Here is a 16,266-nt window from a genome sequence, read left to right as displayed (position 1 = left end):
CACAACAGCTCTCTGTCTCTCTGAATCCGCATTACAGTAGCAAATCTCACACTCGCTTTGCATCCTTGTCATAAAATAAATAAATCAATTACATTCCCCGCACACATACGCAGCTTCTATCTAACACGAGTTCAAATCGTTTCGTTTCACATTGCCTGTAAGCCTGCTTAATATCCCGCCAAGCATGCCCAAATTATTAGAAAGTACACAAGTGACAATTGTCAGCCAATGTTGGTGATCTGCACGCGCGGATATAAAAAAATATGCTGTCTGCCCGTAAGTGGAAAAGAAAAAAGCTCCCTCACTTCATAAACCCCTTGCTGAGAAGGAAGCTTTTTGAATTGTGGGTGTTCTATACAAAGCAAATGCGACAAACAACATGGAAGAAGACCTCAAACCAGAGAGCTCCTCCAGCACAGTTACCCTGGGTCTGATTTCTATGCGTGCAACAAGTCCCTGAGCCATACTTGGAAGCAAGCAGCGCCTTTCTGAAAGTTTTTAATGGATTTTTGGCATGTTTGGGACTTTAATCGTTCACAAACATGTGGAAACCTAATCTGTTTACCGTACATCAGGAATAATCCCACATCAATTAATACAACAAAGCTACCATCAACAAGAAAGAGGTCTCACGATATCAAATGCTGGACTTATATGGAGTACACTATGGTGGCCCTATGGGGTCAAATGCACTGAACTTAAATACTAGCAAATAGGAAAAAAAAAAACCCTGAAAAACATGCAAAACAAAAATGAAGTTGAATAAAACACAACGGAAAAAAAATGTAAATGTTCACAAGAAAAAGGGGAACCTTTTTGGGGAGATAAGAACATGATGGACTAGCTGCATAACTGACAAGCTAACGGCTAATGGCAAATATGTATCGACAAGGTTATATGAATCATGGGATTTCAAACACATGTTACGTAGCGACACTGATCAATCCTCCACTCCTTTAAAGCTAATCTCTGTGCAATCCTTTGCATGTTTCAGTTTTTGTCCTGTTTGCAGCTGTGCCGTCACACTATCCCCCAAAAAACACTTTTGTTACTTTTTTGTTTTGTAAGCTTTTGCAGCATCTATTTCCACTGCATTTTATTCGACTTCTGTTGTGTTTTGTGTGCTTTTTGAGCATTTTTCCATTTGCTTGCATTGTCTTCAGTTGCAGTGCCTTTGAGCCCTCAGGGCTACCGTAGTACACTGCTTATTAACATAAATATTTAGGATAAGTGGTGTAAAACAATTGAGTTCTGAGAAATGTTTTTAAAGTGAACTTAATAAACCTCTTGTGTTTCTGTTAGTCTTTTGAGTGCATATATTTACTTGTCTTACCTTTTTTTTGCATGGATAGAATATAGAGTTTTTTTCCAGATCCCTCCCATACTGTATGCTTTTGTTGGGGATGGGGCCAACCAATATTATGTTTTATTGCCAGCTGATTCTACCAGTTACCTACAGCTAGACTCATCAGTCACATTCTTCTGTGTACAGTTAGTATCAAGCACACTTGTCTTGTAGAGTGGATATGTCTTTCTTAAAAAAATACAAAAAAGAAATACTTATGTTATTATTATATCAACTCATTACATGCTGTGCTACATATTAGGCATTGCTGTGAAATTATTGTACAGTGAAACCCCTTTCGGCTACAGCGATGCACCCTTGTAATGTTTGTTTTCTTTTTTCCCTCTCTCTTTCCTCCTCTCTCTCCTTTAGTTTCTTGGATTGACTCCCCTTTTGTGTTGGATAGCAGGGACACACAGTGTTGATTTCAGTTGTTCGGCAGTTGTTTCATAGCTTGCAGCATGTTTGTCTATGGTGGCATTCCTCAATTCCATTCAGCACACAAGAGCAGCCCCTGGGGCCGGGCATATCCCAGCATCCTCTGCTCCTCCACCATCCCAGTGATGGACCAGGCAAACATCTGATCTCTTACCCAAACACGCTTGTGCGTCCACAGATGCACAAATAAAGAAACGAGCTCACACAAACGCAGCGACACACACATTCTCGTGCACGCTAAGACACACCGCAAACCACCATCTCCACACTCAATACTTGCTCCTATCATATTGCAGTAAATCCAGTTAAGAAGCTCTGTGAGGAGAGAAAATAAAAGATACAGTTACCAGGTCTAGAAAGGTTTGACCTAAGCTGTGTCATCATGTACCAATGCTATTGTCCAATGACATGTTTGAATGTGACAGATCCACAAAGCCTTTTAGCATGTCAGCATTGGTAATGTATTATAGTAAAATTTCCCGCTGAAAGAACCTTTAACAGCGTGTTTCTTTCACACGTTTCTCTTTAACTTCTGTGTTAAAACATAAAAAGCGTGACTCTTACATTCTCCTCAAACCCCTGAAATGAAAAAGGCAACCAAATTTGGTTCAGTGCTTTGTTTGGATTTGTAGGCCTTTTCAGTCCAATTTAGTCTGAGGTAGCGATAAAAAAAGAGCACCGCTTCTTCGTGCAACCAGAGGTTATGTTTTATTGCTGGGGAGATAAGCTCTTGAAAGGTTTGACAGATGATTTTGTTTACTGAAAGTAAAACTACTCCGACCATAATTCCCGTTGGAACTGGAGCAAACGCTGATGCTTTGACCTTTTGTAAATGTATCTGAGCAAACCTGAGCACCTCATGTGATTACACAGCAAAACTGCTTTGACAGGACCTAATTGGACTGAATTGCTAACCTTATATCAGTTTAGATTCACTGTCTTCGAGAAAGAATGCTGCCGTTTTCTGCAGCAGTGATATAGCAAAGCTGTAACGCTTCTCTGTAAAATGTGCTGTTTCACTTATACCCAAGGAAAATAAGACAAGTAGAGGAGAAATAAAGGATAGAAATGCTAAAATTGATATCTGTCCATCTTACTGTTAAAGACCCTCAAAGTCACTGAAGCTAAACAACCACGTGGTTTCCTATGGAGCCCATGTTGTGGAACCAGAACCAACAACTGCTGTATACAGAACAAGCATCACCTGAGTGGATAAGCCTTAAAATAGGAGCCATCGTTCACAGTGTGTGTCCTACTGCCTCGGGGACATCAGGGCTGACCAGACAACATTCATCTTCAAACTATCATGAACTGGTTTTTTTTTTTTTTTTGGGGGGGGGGGAGCAGACAACAACCGAAGTCTCAAGTGTCTTTCCTCCAAAGTATGACTTTACAGGCCTTGTTTAGCAACCGATTTTTAGGTTACACCAGCTATTTCTGTCACTGAGGCTCATAACACATTTTCAGATGTATGCACCTGAAAGTTTATTCAGTTAAAAGTACGTGAAGACGAGTGAAAGCTGCCAATTATCAATTCAAGTGTCTACTTAAAAGCATATATTGCTGAGAAACTACTCGTTCTTTAATTAGATGACATGTGTCCTCTCAGCCGTGAAGGGTGATTTAAAGAGATGCACATCATTAAATGTAAATGCAGGTAAATAGGCTACTACTTGTTTTTGTCTGTTACTTTATACTGACAGTATAAACCTGCTTTACACCAAGTGAGTGAACAAAAAACACACAGCATACTTAGTAAAGATAACCTTTAAAAGTGTAATGCAAGTAAGAAATGTAACCTAGAATAATTTTTGTGCAGTTTACTTGATGTTTAAATCATGCAGTGAGAGTTATTTCACCTGGAGTATCTGCTGAAAAATATATGTGTAAAGAAAAGCTCTCAGAGAGTGCAAACCTCCACCATTCAGCTCACTTTCTGGGCAGTATCTGCTTATAAGGGAATAGTATTGTATTCTGCATCTGCTCATTTTGGTTTGTTTGTTTGTTCTTTTTGAATTTAAAAAGTTTGCAGTGCAGAAAAAACAAGTGCAAAGTGCAGGCTTTCATGCATTTGCTCTGATACATTTTAAATATATCTCATAGTACATCTGTGGCATGGATTTCATTTTGTAGTAAATTGTTTAATTATTTAATAATAGTATTTAAATGGTTATAAGCTGTTACTGTAATGTACATAACAAAGACACAGTAAAATAGTTAGAAGTTCCATATATAATTTCCTATATGTTTCCAGTACAAACAATGGCAGTAGCATTATTAGCACTATTGTAGCATTATCACTTTGAGTTAGAGGTCAAAGGTCAAATGTGACATATTTTTAATCCTTATATGGTACTTTCTATATGTTGATTCACACACACACACACACACACACACATACATATATATATATATATATATATATATGTATATATATATATATATATATATATATATATATATATATGTATATATATATATATATCATTAAGATGACCTTTGAAAAACATTTCGAGCTATCATGTTTACAGATGGAATGACGCGCTAACAAACCCTAGCAAAAACATAACCTCCTCGGTGGAGGTAAAGAGAGTGGCCTCCTGCGGTGCATAACTCAAATATTAGTGTGAAGACACTCTTGGGCTTTGTTTACTGTCAGCATTTGACATTGTTCCAGAAATTCAAGATGGCAAAATAACAGGAATGTTTCCGAGCCCGCTTAAACATGAACTCTTCAGTCATTCTCGAAATAATGGGTTTTGAGATACCAATCAAACCTGACCTAAACAGAAGACACAATTGCACCCTATCAATCAAACGGTGATGATATGCTGTCTTAGAAATGCGCTCTGGCTGGCATGCCGTAAAGCGGTTCTGTTTTGCAATACCCTGAGAAATGAGGGCGGATAGATGTACTTATAGTGGCAACTCGGATAAAATAGCCTATATCTCACCTTTCGCATACTCGTTCCCTAGTCTCTTCCCTCCACTCCCCTCCTTGTGTTAGATGAGTTTAAAGCAGATCGTATTTCCACAGGTGGCTGTGACACGAACTTACCCTGGAATGTTGAGCGGCATAAATCTCCGTAATTGCACGGTATCGATCACATAACTGGAGCTGCAACTGTTAAGGGAGACGCCCTCTCTCTTTTTTTTCTTTCTTCTTCTTCTTCTTCTTTTTTTGCTCCATACCATTTTTCATGCTTTTATCTGACATTGAGAAAGGGGGCGTTAATCACTGCACATTCACACTTATACGAGAGCCAGTCTCCTTCCCACACACACACACACAAATGGTGATACATCCATGTCAAGCAGAGCTACTGACACTCCTATGGAAAAAGTGAGGATGTCAGGGATGTGCTCAGAATATGTTTTGACTGCTCTGACTTTGACTGCATATATTGAAAGTATTCACAGAGAGGCCCGTGACATCGGTGTCCTGTAATTGATGGGACAATGTCAAGACTTTTAAAATCTGTAAACTTCTGCAGCTTGACTGCACAGTTTGATGACTTGACTGAGGAAAGAGAGACAAGTCTTTTCATCCAGACTGACTTCCGTGACATGTGACGATGTCTTTCTTGTTTTTCTTGTGTGCGCGGTCACTCGACTGTACCGAACAAAGGCCTCAAACCTTTTTTAAAAAGAAAGCAAAAAGTAATCCAGCCCCAGACAGAATCTTGGACATTGTTTGGATGATTGTCTGCATGTCCCTGTTTACATAGTATGTATACATGTACATCACATAAGGCATTTTTCAAAGATTCTTCTCTGGGATTGTGCACACTTATAGATGTCTTGAACTGATTAACCGTTAAAATTATGCTCTCCGATGTCTTATTAACATCTCTAAGAAAACGAGAAATGCATTTTATGCATTTTTTGTGCTTCTGGAATTGAAATCTTGTCTGCAATTGGATTGTTGGCTATATTTTTTAAATATTTTGGCTTGTTTAGTAAAACCTGGTTAAGCTAGCAGGTTTTGTTCTCAAGAGTTTAATCCACCCCCCTGTAAACACATGCCCTTCATGGTCTCCATTAGCTTTTGTTTGCGTCTATTCTTTCCACAGTGCTCCTCTCATCATCCCAGTTGTTCAAGCAAATGGGGGAAAAAAGAAACCCCATAAAAGGTAAGAAAAAAAAGTTATACCATTGCAATTACATACATTTGAGGGCAAAGCAATTGATAAAAAAAAAAAAAAGTCTTCACCGCAAGATGTATACAGAACACAACCTGCCTAGAGAAACGATTTCAGATCCCACATACATGTACCAGTGTCTGTTGTAAACAAAGTAAGGCAGCTCTTCCAGTTCATCCTTCTGAGCTTTAAAACCTCAAGTTGCCAAGAGTGACATCACCGGGTCCAGACACAGATACATCTCTTCCCTCGGGGTCTAGGGTAGAGGGAAGGGAAGAAGGTGGGATGGAAAGGTGGAGAAAGAGAAGCTGGGGGATGTGAGGGTTCTGAGGTCGGCCTGTGGAGGGTTGGAGGTTGGAGGTCTCCTTTTCTGCCAGGTGTGCTTTTCACACACACACACACAACCTCTCTCCTTCCACGGCGGTGTCAGCGCTGCGCTGAAAAATGACAAGGCCAGACACTGGAGCCGGCATGACAGGAGAGCTGCTGTGGCTTCAGTGAAGAGTTCCCACACAACTCACAGCGGTGGGAAGAACATATGCACACAAAAAACACAAGTCCAAGCCAGGACTAATTTCTCATTAAAAACACAAGTTACACACATTTTCCAAAACATAATATGACTACTCTTATAATACCTGTTCTCGGGTGTTTTCATGAGCTCATTTAGGTTATTTACACTTAAATGATTTTAGTTAGCTTAGCTTTGACAACACAAAAATGAACTAATGTTTACAGGGGAACAAAAGTGACAGAAGAATGTCCTGAATTAATTTTTGTAAAAGTTTCCTATGAAAACTTGTGGAGCCGGACCAATATTAAATCTAGAGCAGAAGATGCGACTGTCTCCAGCTTGTGCTAATGAACAGGATATACAGTGACAGGACAAACATCCCTGGGTCACCATGCCATTGCTTCCCTGCCATTAATTACAGCTCAGCCGGTGCATATAAGCTACTAAAGATTATCTAAGGATACAGAAGATTATCTCCGGATGTGAGCTCTTCGGGAAACATAAATAGTCTACCTCTTCTTTCCTCTTTTTATTCCACCCACTGCTTTGCCTGTGAAACCTGGGGTTCTTCACATGGTGTCCATTATGATTAAGAAAGAAAATGATGACCGGTTAAGACCACCGGGGCAGCTTTTAGACTGCCAGCAGAATTTACATTTCTCTTTGTCTTCTAATTGTTTTTTTTTTTTCATGCATGCATGCAAACACTCAGAAACAGAAAATTCTTTGTTTAAAAAAAAATTAAAATACAAAACAGCTTCATGACAGTAGTGTAAATTCACCCCATTAGCCATCTGAGCTGAATGCCATTTGCATCTCCTTAAGTTTGTATTTTGCCTCGGTTCACCGACATAACCTTACGATGGACAATTTTACTTTTAGAATGGTTCCAACTCAAAGGACTTGAGTTTGACAAGGTAATGAAATACTAATGTGCAGTGACATAGGTAACCCTGAGCAATACTTGTGCAGCAGGGCTGGAAAATAAAACACTCCCACTCATTTTGTAAATGTTTTCGCTTTGAACCTCATTTGAGTATTTCGGCTAATTTATACTTCCACTCCACATTTGCCCTTCAGAAACAAATACTGCTGATTGATGATCCCGCATTTCCATTTCTCTTTCGTTAGTTGATTATCCGTTTTTAAAATTAAGCTTTTTGCGTAAAAAGAAAAAAATTACACAAATGAGACGCTGCGTTGCCAGTGATTTTTTTGTTTTTAATTCTACCGATCTCGTGACACCTTGCACACAACATTTGGTGCCTGTTGATATATTTCAGACTCTGCAAGACAAAAATGACACTTCCTCTAACACTGCACAGCTGGCACCATTAAAATCTGGAAAAAGCTGGAGTTATCCAAATATGTCATAAAAAGCAACAATTTGAGAAGAGCCAGAAAAACACTGATTAAATTTTTCCTTCCCATAACAATATCCTTCCTAACAGTAGGTAAACTTACCCATGTGTGGGTAGTTTTACTCTTTTAACACCACTAAATGCTGGTGGTACTTTGTTTAAGCTGTATGTATATGATCAAAATGACAAAAATTGCTCAGCAATCACTACCACTGTGTACCATATTGAATATTAAGTATGTATTAAGTAATATTAATAAGTAAGTAGGGCACCTGCCACTGTCTGAAAAGGCATTACTGCTTGTCTAATGTCATTTTGTTTGTACAACGTAATTTTATGTCCCAATAAATACAAAATCTTTGTTATTTTCTAAAGAGCCTGCTGCCTTTTGATTTAATGCTCGAAATTTCTTGTGCTGCGAGTTCACCCGGTCTTTTGTCTTTGAAGTAAACACAAGCACTAATGAGAAAACAACAAAGCTAGAGAAAAAAAAGAAATAAAATAACCGTCTGGAAGCCACTGTGTGCTTTAGATTGTATGTTTATCAAGTCTGAATGGGAACACATGTCGAAAAGCAAAAATGCCCAAATGCCTTTTTATCAGCTGAAAATAAAAAAAAGTCTTGCAATCTGCATTTGTTTCCACCTTTTAGGGTTCATTTGCACTAATTTGTCCAGTTTGCAATTTCCCAGATAATTAAATTGATTCCCAAATGTCACTCGTTTGATTGTTTTGTATTAATCCTCATATTTTATTTCTTGTCCATACAGAACTATGAGGCCAAAGGCAAAGCGTGACACTTTGAAAAAGCAAAGCATTCCAATAAATGAGTTCGGCGTTTGAGACGAAATGAACGCTTATCAATGCTCATAATTTCTCTCCAAACTTTTAACTGCCTTCCTCACTTGCATGCGTGCGTTTTCATATTATTGCTGAGTTACAATTACTGCACCCTTCCTGTAATCCATTTACATGGAAAAGCGACTCTCAACATGAGCTCATCAACTAAACATCCCTTCTAAACAATCGGTGAGACAACTGGCTTTCTGCTTTATCTGGAACAAAAGGCGTCTATGGTTACATCTTCTTGGTTACAGAAACATGACACAGTGTTTTTACTCCAGCACTTTTGACTGATTCCAGATTATCTTCCTCGGGGGGCTCCAGTGTAATTTGGTAATTTGTCTACGGCTACCTTTTAGCATTTTTACAACTTTTTTAAGGAATGCGGTGGTACAAAAGGCCAGTGTGGCATCACGATACAGGACAAAAAGTCTCTGGATCATACCCATGGTGCATCAGTGTGGAGTTACAATAATACTGTGAAGGTATGGTTACAGTGATAATGACAGCCGATGGTCTTTTTTTGTTGTTCAAGGAATTCCCCCTATTTTCTTTTGTTGAACTGTCAGTGAATCGGTGTCACCTTTGGATACTGTAACGATATATTGCATTGAAACATATGAAAATTACTGAGTAAATTATGGGAGATTGTGTAATTGAGTTCTGAATGTGATAGTGTTTTTTTTTCCCTCCGCAGCGCTGTGGGAGCATTTGGGTGGAGGGGGAAAGACCACAGGACACAGTGACAAGCTAGTGCTCTGCCTATTACCGGCCATGAGACTGTGCTCAGCTGATACGTCCTGTCACCCTTCTATACAAATCTTCCTGATATCGCCTCTGTGCACGCTTACACTCAGAGGCAGGCGGCGGCCTGAACTTGCTCTGTCACTCTGCTATACCCGGATTCCTACAGAGGAGAGAAGGGGCCCCCACGGGGACCCTAATCGCTAAAGCAAAGGGTCATCCATCAAGTCAGCCTCAGTGGGGACATTAGGGGAAAAAGGCAGAGGAGGGATGAACGACACAGGGAGGGAGAAGTAACGGGGAGAGACAGAAGCAGAGAGTGGGAGGGGGGGAGACTGAGAGAGAAACAGATTGAAATACAATGAGCACAGAGAGAGAGAAAGAGGCAGAGCAGAGCTTTCTGTTTGTTTAGGGTCTGTCTCTGTCATTGTGATGCCTTGGTAGAGAGGTTACCGGGGGTGCCTCTCGGACACTGGGGGCTGCCGTGCTCCTTTGACGGCCCTGCGACTGAGCATATGTCACAAGTCTAGTGCGAACGAGGGCGCTGCCTCTGCTGGGGCACACGTCATTAGCACCATCTGTGACAGTACCCATGAGGCCCTGGTATGCACAAATACACTGGTTTTGTTTTTGGGGGGAGGACGGGGAAATTGAGGAACATGTATTTGCGTGTGTACCAGTTCTTCCATGGTCACTGCTGCTATCGATCGAATGTGAGGGAAGGGCGAGAGGGAGGTTGAGATGAAACCAAAGATATCAGCACAGAGTGCGTGTGAGGGTGTGAATGTGAATGCACTGTGTGATTTATGTTTATGTGTGTTTGTGTGTGAGATTTCGAGTCAGCATAGTGTCCAGTGCAGCAGTGAGTCCAGGATACCAGTATGGCAATGATTACAGCCCTCTGGGAGGGAGGTTAAGACGGGCCCAGGGTTCGCTTGCTGCAGTCGTGTTGAGTCCAGATAGAGGAAATGCTGGAATAATAAGAACAGGAAGGGTAAATGGCCTATCAAACACACCCCTTTCTGACCTCCCCTGAGCCCGGCCGACCAGGATGAAAGATCCAGCCACTTTCTTCTTCTTAATGGTTTCCTCGGTAATCAGCGCAGCGGAAGTGCTCCAGTCCGGGGTGATTAGCCAGGGCTAGGATTCCTTAATCGCTCCAGCCCCATTCTCATGCTTTGAAAAAAAAGAAGGAGGGAGTGGGAAGGAGGGAAGAGGAAACAAGGGTGATAACAGGGCTGTATGTTTAAAGAGAAGGAAAAGGGGGGGTATAAGGGGATGTGGGAAGGCCACAAGTAGAGAAGTTTAGTCAGATTTGTATGGATCAGACTAAATCATGCATGCTTTTAGTAAGGCAGATTTGTTTGTTGTTTCTTTTAACATGAACTGAGCTTGAAATGTTTTGTACCTCATGATATATTATTTTTTTAATTGTTTTTTGTAGTTACTGTAGAGTCACGAGCAGCTCCAGCATTGAATAAGGTAGTAAATTTCTCAGACAGTAAAATGAGAACATATCTGTGGGCTGGCGGTGACTGATGATGGGGTCAGAGCCTTGAGCCTAACCACAGAAATGGCTCAGCATGAGTCACTGTCACAGGCAATACTCTCTCTGTACCCACAGGTTGCTCCTCAAAACCTCCTGGGCCCGAGTGTTTTCCCCATGTTTGTTCTGAATAAACATCTCTGACCAACTTACCACTGACTCTGGGATCCCCATGTATGTCTCTATTACAAGGAAAATTTTTTTCATGATTATAATAATAAAAACAACAACAATATGGTTTGGATGTTTAACCATTCTCAGTAAATTGCAGTCATTTGATGATTACCGTCCAGTTTTTTTTTATTCAAACTGATTGATTGGCTTAATTATGGAGTAATAACTCACATAAAAAAATCAAAATCAAAAACAGCAGTCATGCTGCAGATTTGAATGAAGAAGTGATAATTTATAAGATGGACTTTCTATCTAGATGCTGATTGACTGGATCTTTGGTTATGTCTCTATTGGGACCACCTGAAAACTTTCCAAGCTTCCTAGGTGGAATCGTGTTACCGAGCTTCACTCAAGCAGTTTCATTTTGTAGCTGCTTTTGTGGTTTTTCTTTTCAGAAGCCATGATAATACTCATCTGCTCTCCTTCGCTAATGTTCCCTGGCTGATTTATGCACTGTTTACTTTCCCTGCCAATGAAGCTGTACAGTGGCAGCATACTTGCAGCATACCTACGCCCCGGCCTGTTTGACAGTGCGGGGATTTGTTTTCATATAGGAATTCCCCCAGCGCTGCTGCTACTTTCTAAGTTCCCACCAAGTCAAACCTTCTTGTACCACATATTGTCCTCCGTACTGTTTTTCAGCGATCACGTTACAACGTCAGCTTCCAAAGCATCACCAGTATTGTGAACATGCTCCCAAACAGGTATTGTGTGTATCTACAAATGTGCATGACAATCGGTGGCCCCGCCTGGACTTTTTGTCATAGCTGCTACAGAGATTTGGCGTCTCACGGGGAAACGTCTCATGTGTCGACCTTTAAAAATTCCCCTGTCCATACTGTGTATGCCTTGCATATGAATAGCACGTATAGCACGCATGCAGACGGCTGCGGTGAACAGGATCACACATCGGCTTCACACACACCTGGTCATGCGCTCGTACACACTCATGTACACGCACTGTGGTTATTACAGATGATTTAATGCTCTTAAAGGATTGCTTTCACTCTTGTCTCTGCTATGTTTTAGTCCTGGGGGCTGAGTAGGTGTGTGTCTTCACTGACTTTTACACACACACACACTAGTGGCACTTGACTTCTACTTTACACCTCCACTCAAACACCGTCATTCGTTTGTGCATGTTACCAAAAACAGGCAAACTGATATGAACATGTCACATTTAATCCTCTTAATCTTGAGTTAACAGGCTAATATTTTTTTTAAACGACAGTAACGTAGGGTTCAGGGGGTTATCCACATTTTTTAGCCTTAGCCAGTCTGGTGATAAAAAGCATCAGTTTGTACCTGGTGCAACGGTTTCAAGCACAGTGTGTCTTTTGAACTTAGTATGCACTGAGGAGTGTAACTGTTTGAGCTGTAAAAGTCCCATGGTGCTACATCCCTTTGCCACCCCTATGGATAAAAGGAAGATGCACTGAAAGCAAGTCGGAGAGCAAGATGACAGACGCGCACAAAGCAGATAAGACAGAACAAAAGATGGTAGACAAAGTGATAAGAAGGGCGAATTCGACAGATAGACAGACACACCAGGCGTTTCTGTCTCACCATCCTGTAGTCAGTGAGCTGTCAGCGATCCTCCCTGCCTGCTCTATGGGTAGAGCCCCGCGAGCGATGGCATTTCAAATAGCCTTATAAATCAAGAGTTATGTCACTCTGCCACTGCCATTAACACACAGAAGAGAAAACCACCAGTTTTTTTCTTTTCTTTTTTTTCCTGCAGCACACAGGGCTTATATTACTGTGTGCATCCCCTACTGAACCATTAATACTCTACATCGGGCTCTCGCTCTCAGGCCGTAACTGAAATTTGAGAAATTTATCCTTAACATGGGTCCAAGTCTCAAGAAAACTTACCAGTGCTCCTGTCATCAGGGGACACGCCAGAAATCCGCCCCTGACCCATTTTTTTTTTTTGGCTCCTAACCTGTAGGTTAAGAAATTCTTTCTCCTCCCTCAACGATTACTTAAGAGTACTAAAGAGATACCCCTGAGCAAGGCACTTGACCTCCAATAGCTACACTGAAAATGCTCGCTGGTTATGAACACAACACTGTGGATCTGAAGGTTTACGCTTGTCGTGTCTGGAAAAAAAAAGATCAACAGAAATAAAAACACATGGGCACACGTGATATCTTGAAAAAATATACTGCAAATCCAGGCTGTTGGAGCAATAATGCGTAATTTGCAATCATGGTTAATCGGTTGAGACTAAATGAAAAATCGGTCCTTGATTCAACTATCAGCATCTCACAAACGCTTCAGACCTTTGTTTGATTAAGTGACTCACTCGCTATTCTGTGCCAGAGCGGTGCTGTTCCCAAACAACTTATCTTAATGATAGACAGATGGCAAAGGAATTCATTGCTACACCACGGCGCCTTGTGTCACCTTGAAAACTTTTTTTTTCATGCCCCACACGACCCTCTGCACCTGCCGCAAAAAACAGTTTTTCCCCACAAAGCAAGTCATCCATTCCACACGTAAGTCACGGCTGCTGGGGTTAAATATAGGAATCACGCATACGGGGGTAATCGGGAGTCTCGTTGCGAGATCCCCCGAGACTGATTCCCGGCGTGTGACATGGCTGTCAAAACACTGACGGATTGTTTTACCAGCACACTCGCACAAACACGCAGCTGTATGTATACACACATAGACACAGACACACACTCCCGCACACGCGCAGACGAATACAAACACATGCTTGTAAGTACACAAAATCACACTGACAGATTGTTTTATCAACTCCACGGGCTTGACTGACATCTGTTCTCCTGGGTATCCTCCCAGCTCCCAGCTTTATGAGGTACAATCAAACAGTTTAGTGCTGCAACTTTAGTTATTTTCTAAACATTTTTTATTTTTTTTTTGCCAAATCACATTATTGCTAACTGCTATTTCTAGGCACGAGTTGCTCCTTAAATTCGTCTCTGCTGTTCTTCTTAGGACAAACAGAAAGCACACGTGCGAAGGTGCAGTGGCCAGGTGCACTGCTGGATTCTGTCTGCCACTCTGTCAGCTAGATCATGAACTTTTGAACATGTCAAAAAAATCTAATAACGCCATTAAACCATGTTGACATACTGTATGACAGTTAATTCTGTGGCCATATGTCACAATGGCGACTATATTGGTTAAATGCTTCCTGGGACAGATGCTACTTTTAGGCTAATCAGTAGTAATTGATGATCCAATTGGGTTAAAACGACCTCGCTCTGGCCAGTGTCTTTGGCCTGAAGCTGTCAGGGGGATGGGCAGAGGAACGGGACAGACTGAGGCACTCCATCGTGCTAGCTTTGCCAGTGCTTCATTAAATGTGTCTGGGTCACAGCATGAAGAAACACAACACCTTGTACCCAAATGATGGCAATTTGTACGGACACTGTCAGACGTTGTGAGCGAAAATGCTCAGTGCACAAATTTGCTGTATTCAGGGTTTATCTCAGGAACACTAACCCCTTACCCTCACCTCAGCAGCTAATGGATACACAGAAATTTTGGGTTACTGGCCCAAGGAGACATGATGGTGTATTACTTAAAGGAAAAAGAAAACTTCTGTGAAGTCAAAACACAGTACCTGCTGTTTTTATTTCGCTACTTGAGCTGCGTCCACACTGGAAGCAACCTGGTGACCAGAGACCATAAAAAGTGAATGATATTCTGCAACTGGACGTGACGATGGGCGAAATAACCGCTGCATGATGCTACCAGTGAGAGCAAAAACGGCTACGATTAATTGATGTATGAACTGGCAGTAAATACATTTGAGGCTCACAGAGACAACTAGATGCTGGAATTTCCATAATGTCCAGCTGTTAGCATCAAAGCTATGGGCGATGAGCTTCCAGTCCATGATCATTTCTGTAACTATAGCAACTTATTGCTATTAAAATTGTTTTTCATTGTTACTAGGTCTGCGGTTGCCATAGTTTGTTAGTTAAATTAATATTTATGGAGGTCATCTCCTATATATAGTCATGGGAAGCATATATTAACAATAATGCAGTTATCATGAGCACAAATACTGACTTTGAATTTAAACTGAAAAATAAAAAACAAATACAGGAAGATATATTTCTAATTCTAGTTGGTGGATTAAAGTGGAGCCAATAACCACACCACTGTTTCCTCAAAGAAAGACGGTATGACTCCACCACCTGGTTGGGGCCTTCTGTTTGGAGTTTGCATGTTCTCCCCGTTTCTGTGTGGGTTCTCTCCACGCCAGCTGAAGCACCAGCCTCCCCACAACCCTGAATTGGATGATCTGAAGAAGATGGAACAACTGATGAATGGATAGATAGACGGCGGCGTAGAAAACTGCAATGCTGAGATAACATAATGATGTTACCTGTACACACCACACACTAATAACTGAGAGTCAGAGGAAAAACAACAGGAGAAACATCTGCACTAAAATAAAGACTGAGTTTTAATATCCCTTGCATGTTGACGTAGAAATGATACGAACTTTAGTATTTGTGATTAAGAAGTTTGGGTATTAGTTAACTTTAGCCACACATGATGCATGAACAGACACTCCCCTAACTTACTTTACTAGCTACACCTTGCTAGTACCAGGTTGGACCCCAGAAGGCCATTAATGAGCAGAGCGTTTCTCATTAATGATTATTAATTGAATGAATATCAGCTGTATTTCATTTAGAAGTTTTGCTTTATGTTTATGATGCTTGATTCGAATCACAGCAGGCCATCTTGGCTGTGTCTAAACGCCCTGGGTTTGTGCTACATGATTGGCTGATTGGATATTTACATGGGTGATCTGTTGAAAAGACTGATATGAATACTGTGAATTTGTTTTTTTCACTTGTAAGAGGTGAAGTATGTTTGAAAACGTCATACGATCTCACTTTAAACTCCTACAGGTACAACAGCTTCAAATTTATTAGCATACATTGAAAATAAAAGCTTCCATTATACTATACTTCAATGTTGCCTTGCCCAGCTTTATCGTACCCTTTGGTTTCCTTGTTATCTGTGACATGTGAGCTCCTCTAATGTCTTCTTTCTGACGTCTTAGCTGTATTCTCTAGCACTGGGTTAGCCATCGTTGTCAATTTGCTATTTTACACCTATTAACACACCAAACTAGTTACGTCTCTCCGGCAAGATGTGGGAAA

The sequence above is a fragment of the Pelmatolapia mariae genome, linkage group LG9 (genome assembly GCF_036321145.2).
Source record: "Pelmatolapia mariae isolate MD_Pm_ZW linkage group LG9, Pm_UMD_F_2, whole genome shotgun sequence".
Lineage (NCBI taxonomy): Eukaryota > Metazoa > Chordata > Actinopteri > Cichliformes > Cichlidae > Pelmatolapia > Pelmatolapia mariae.
This window is presented reverse-complemented; position numbering follows the sequence as displayed.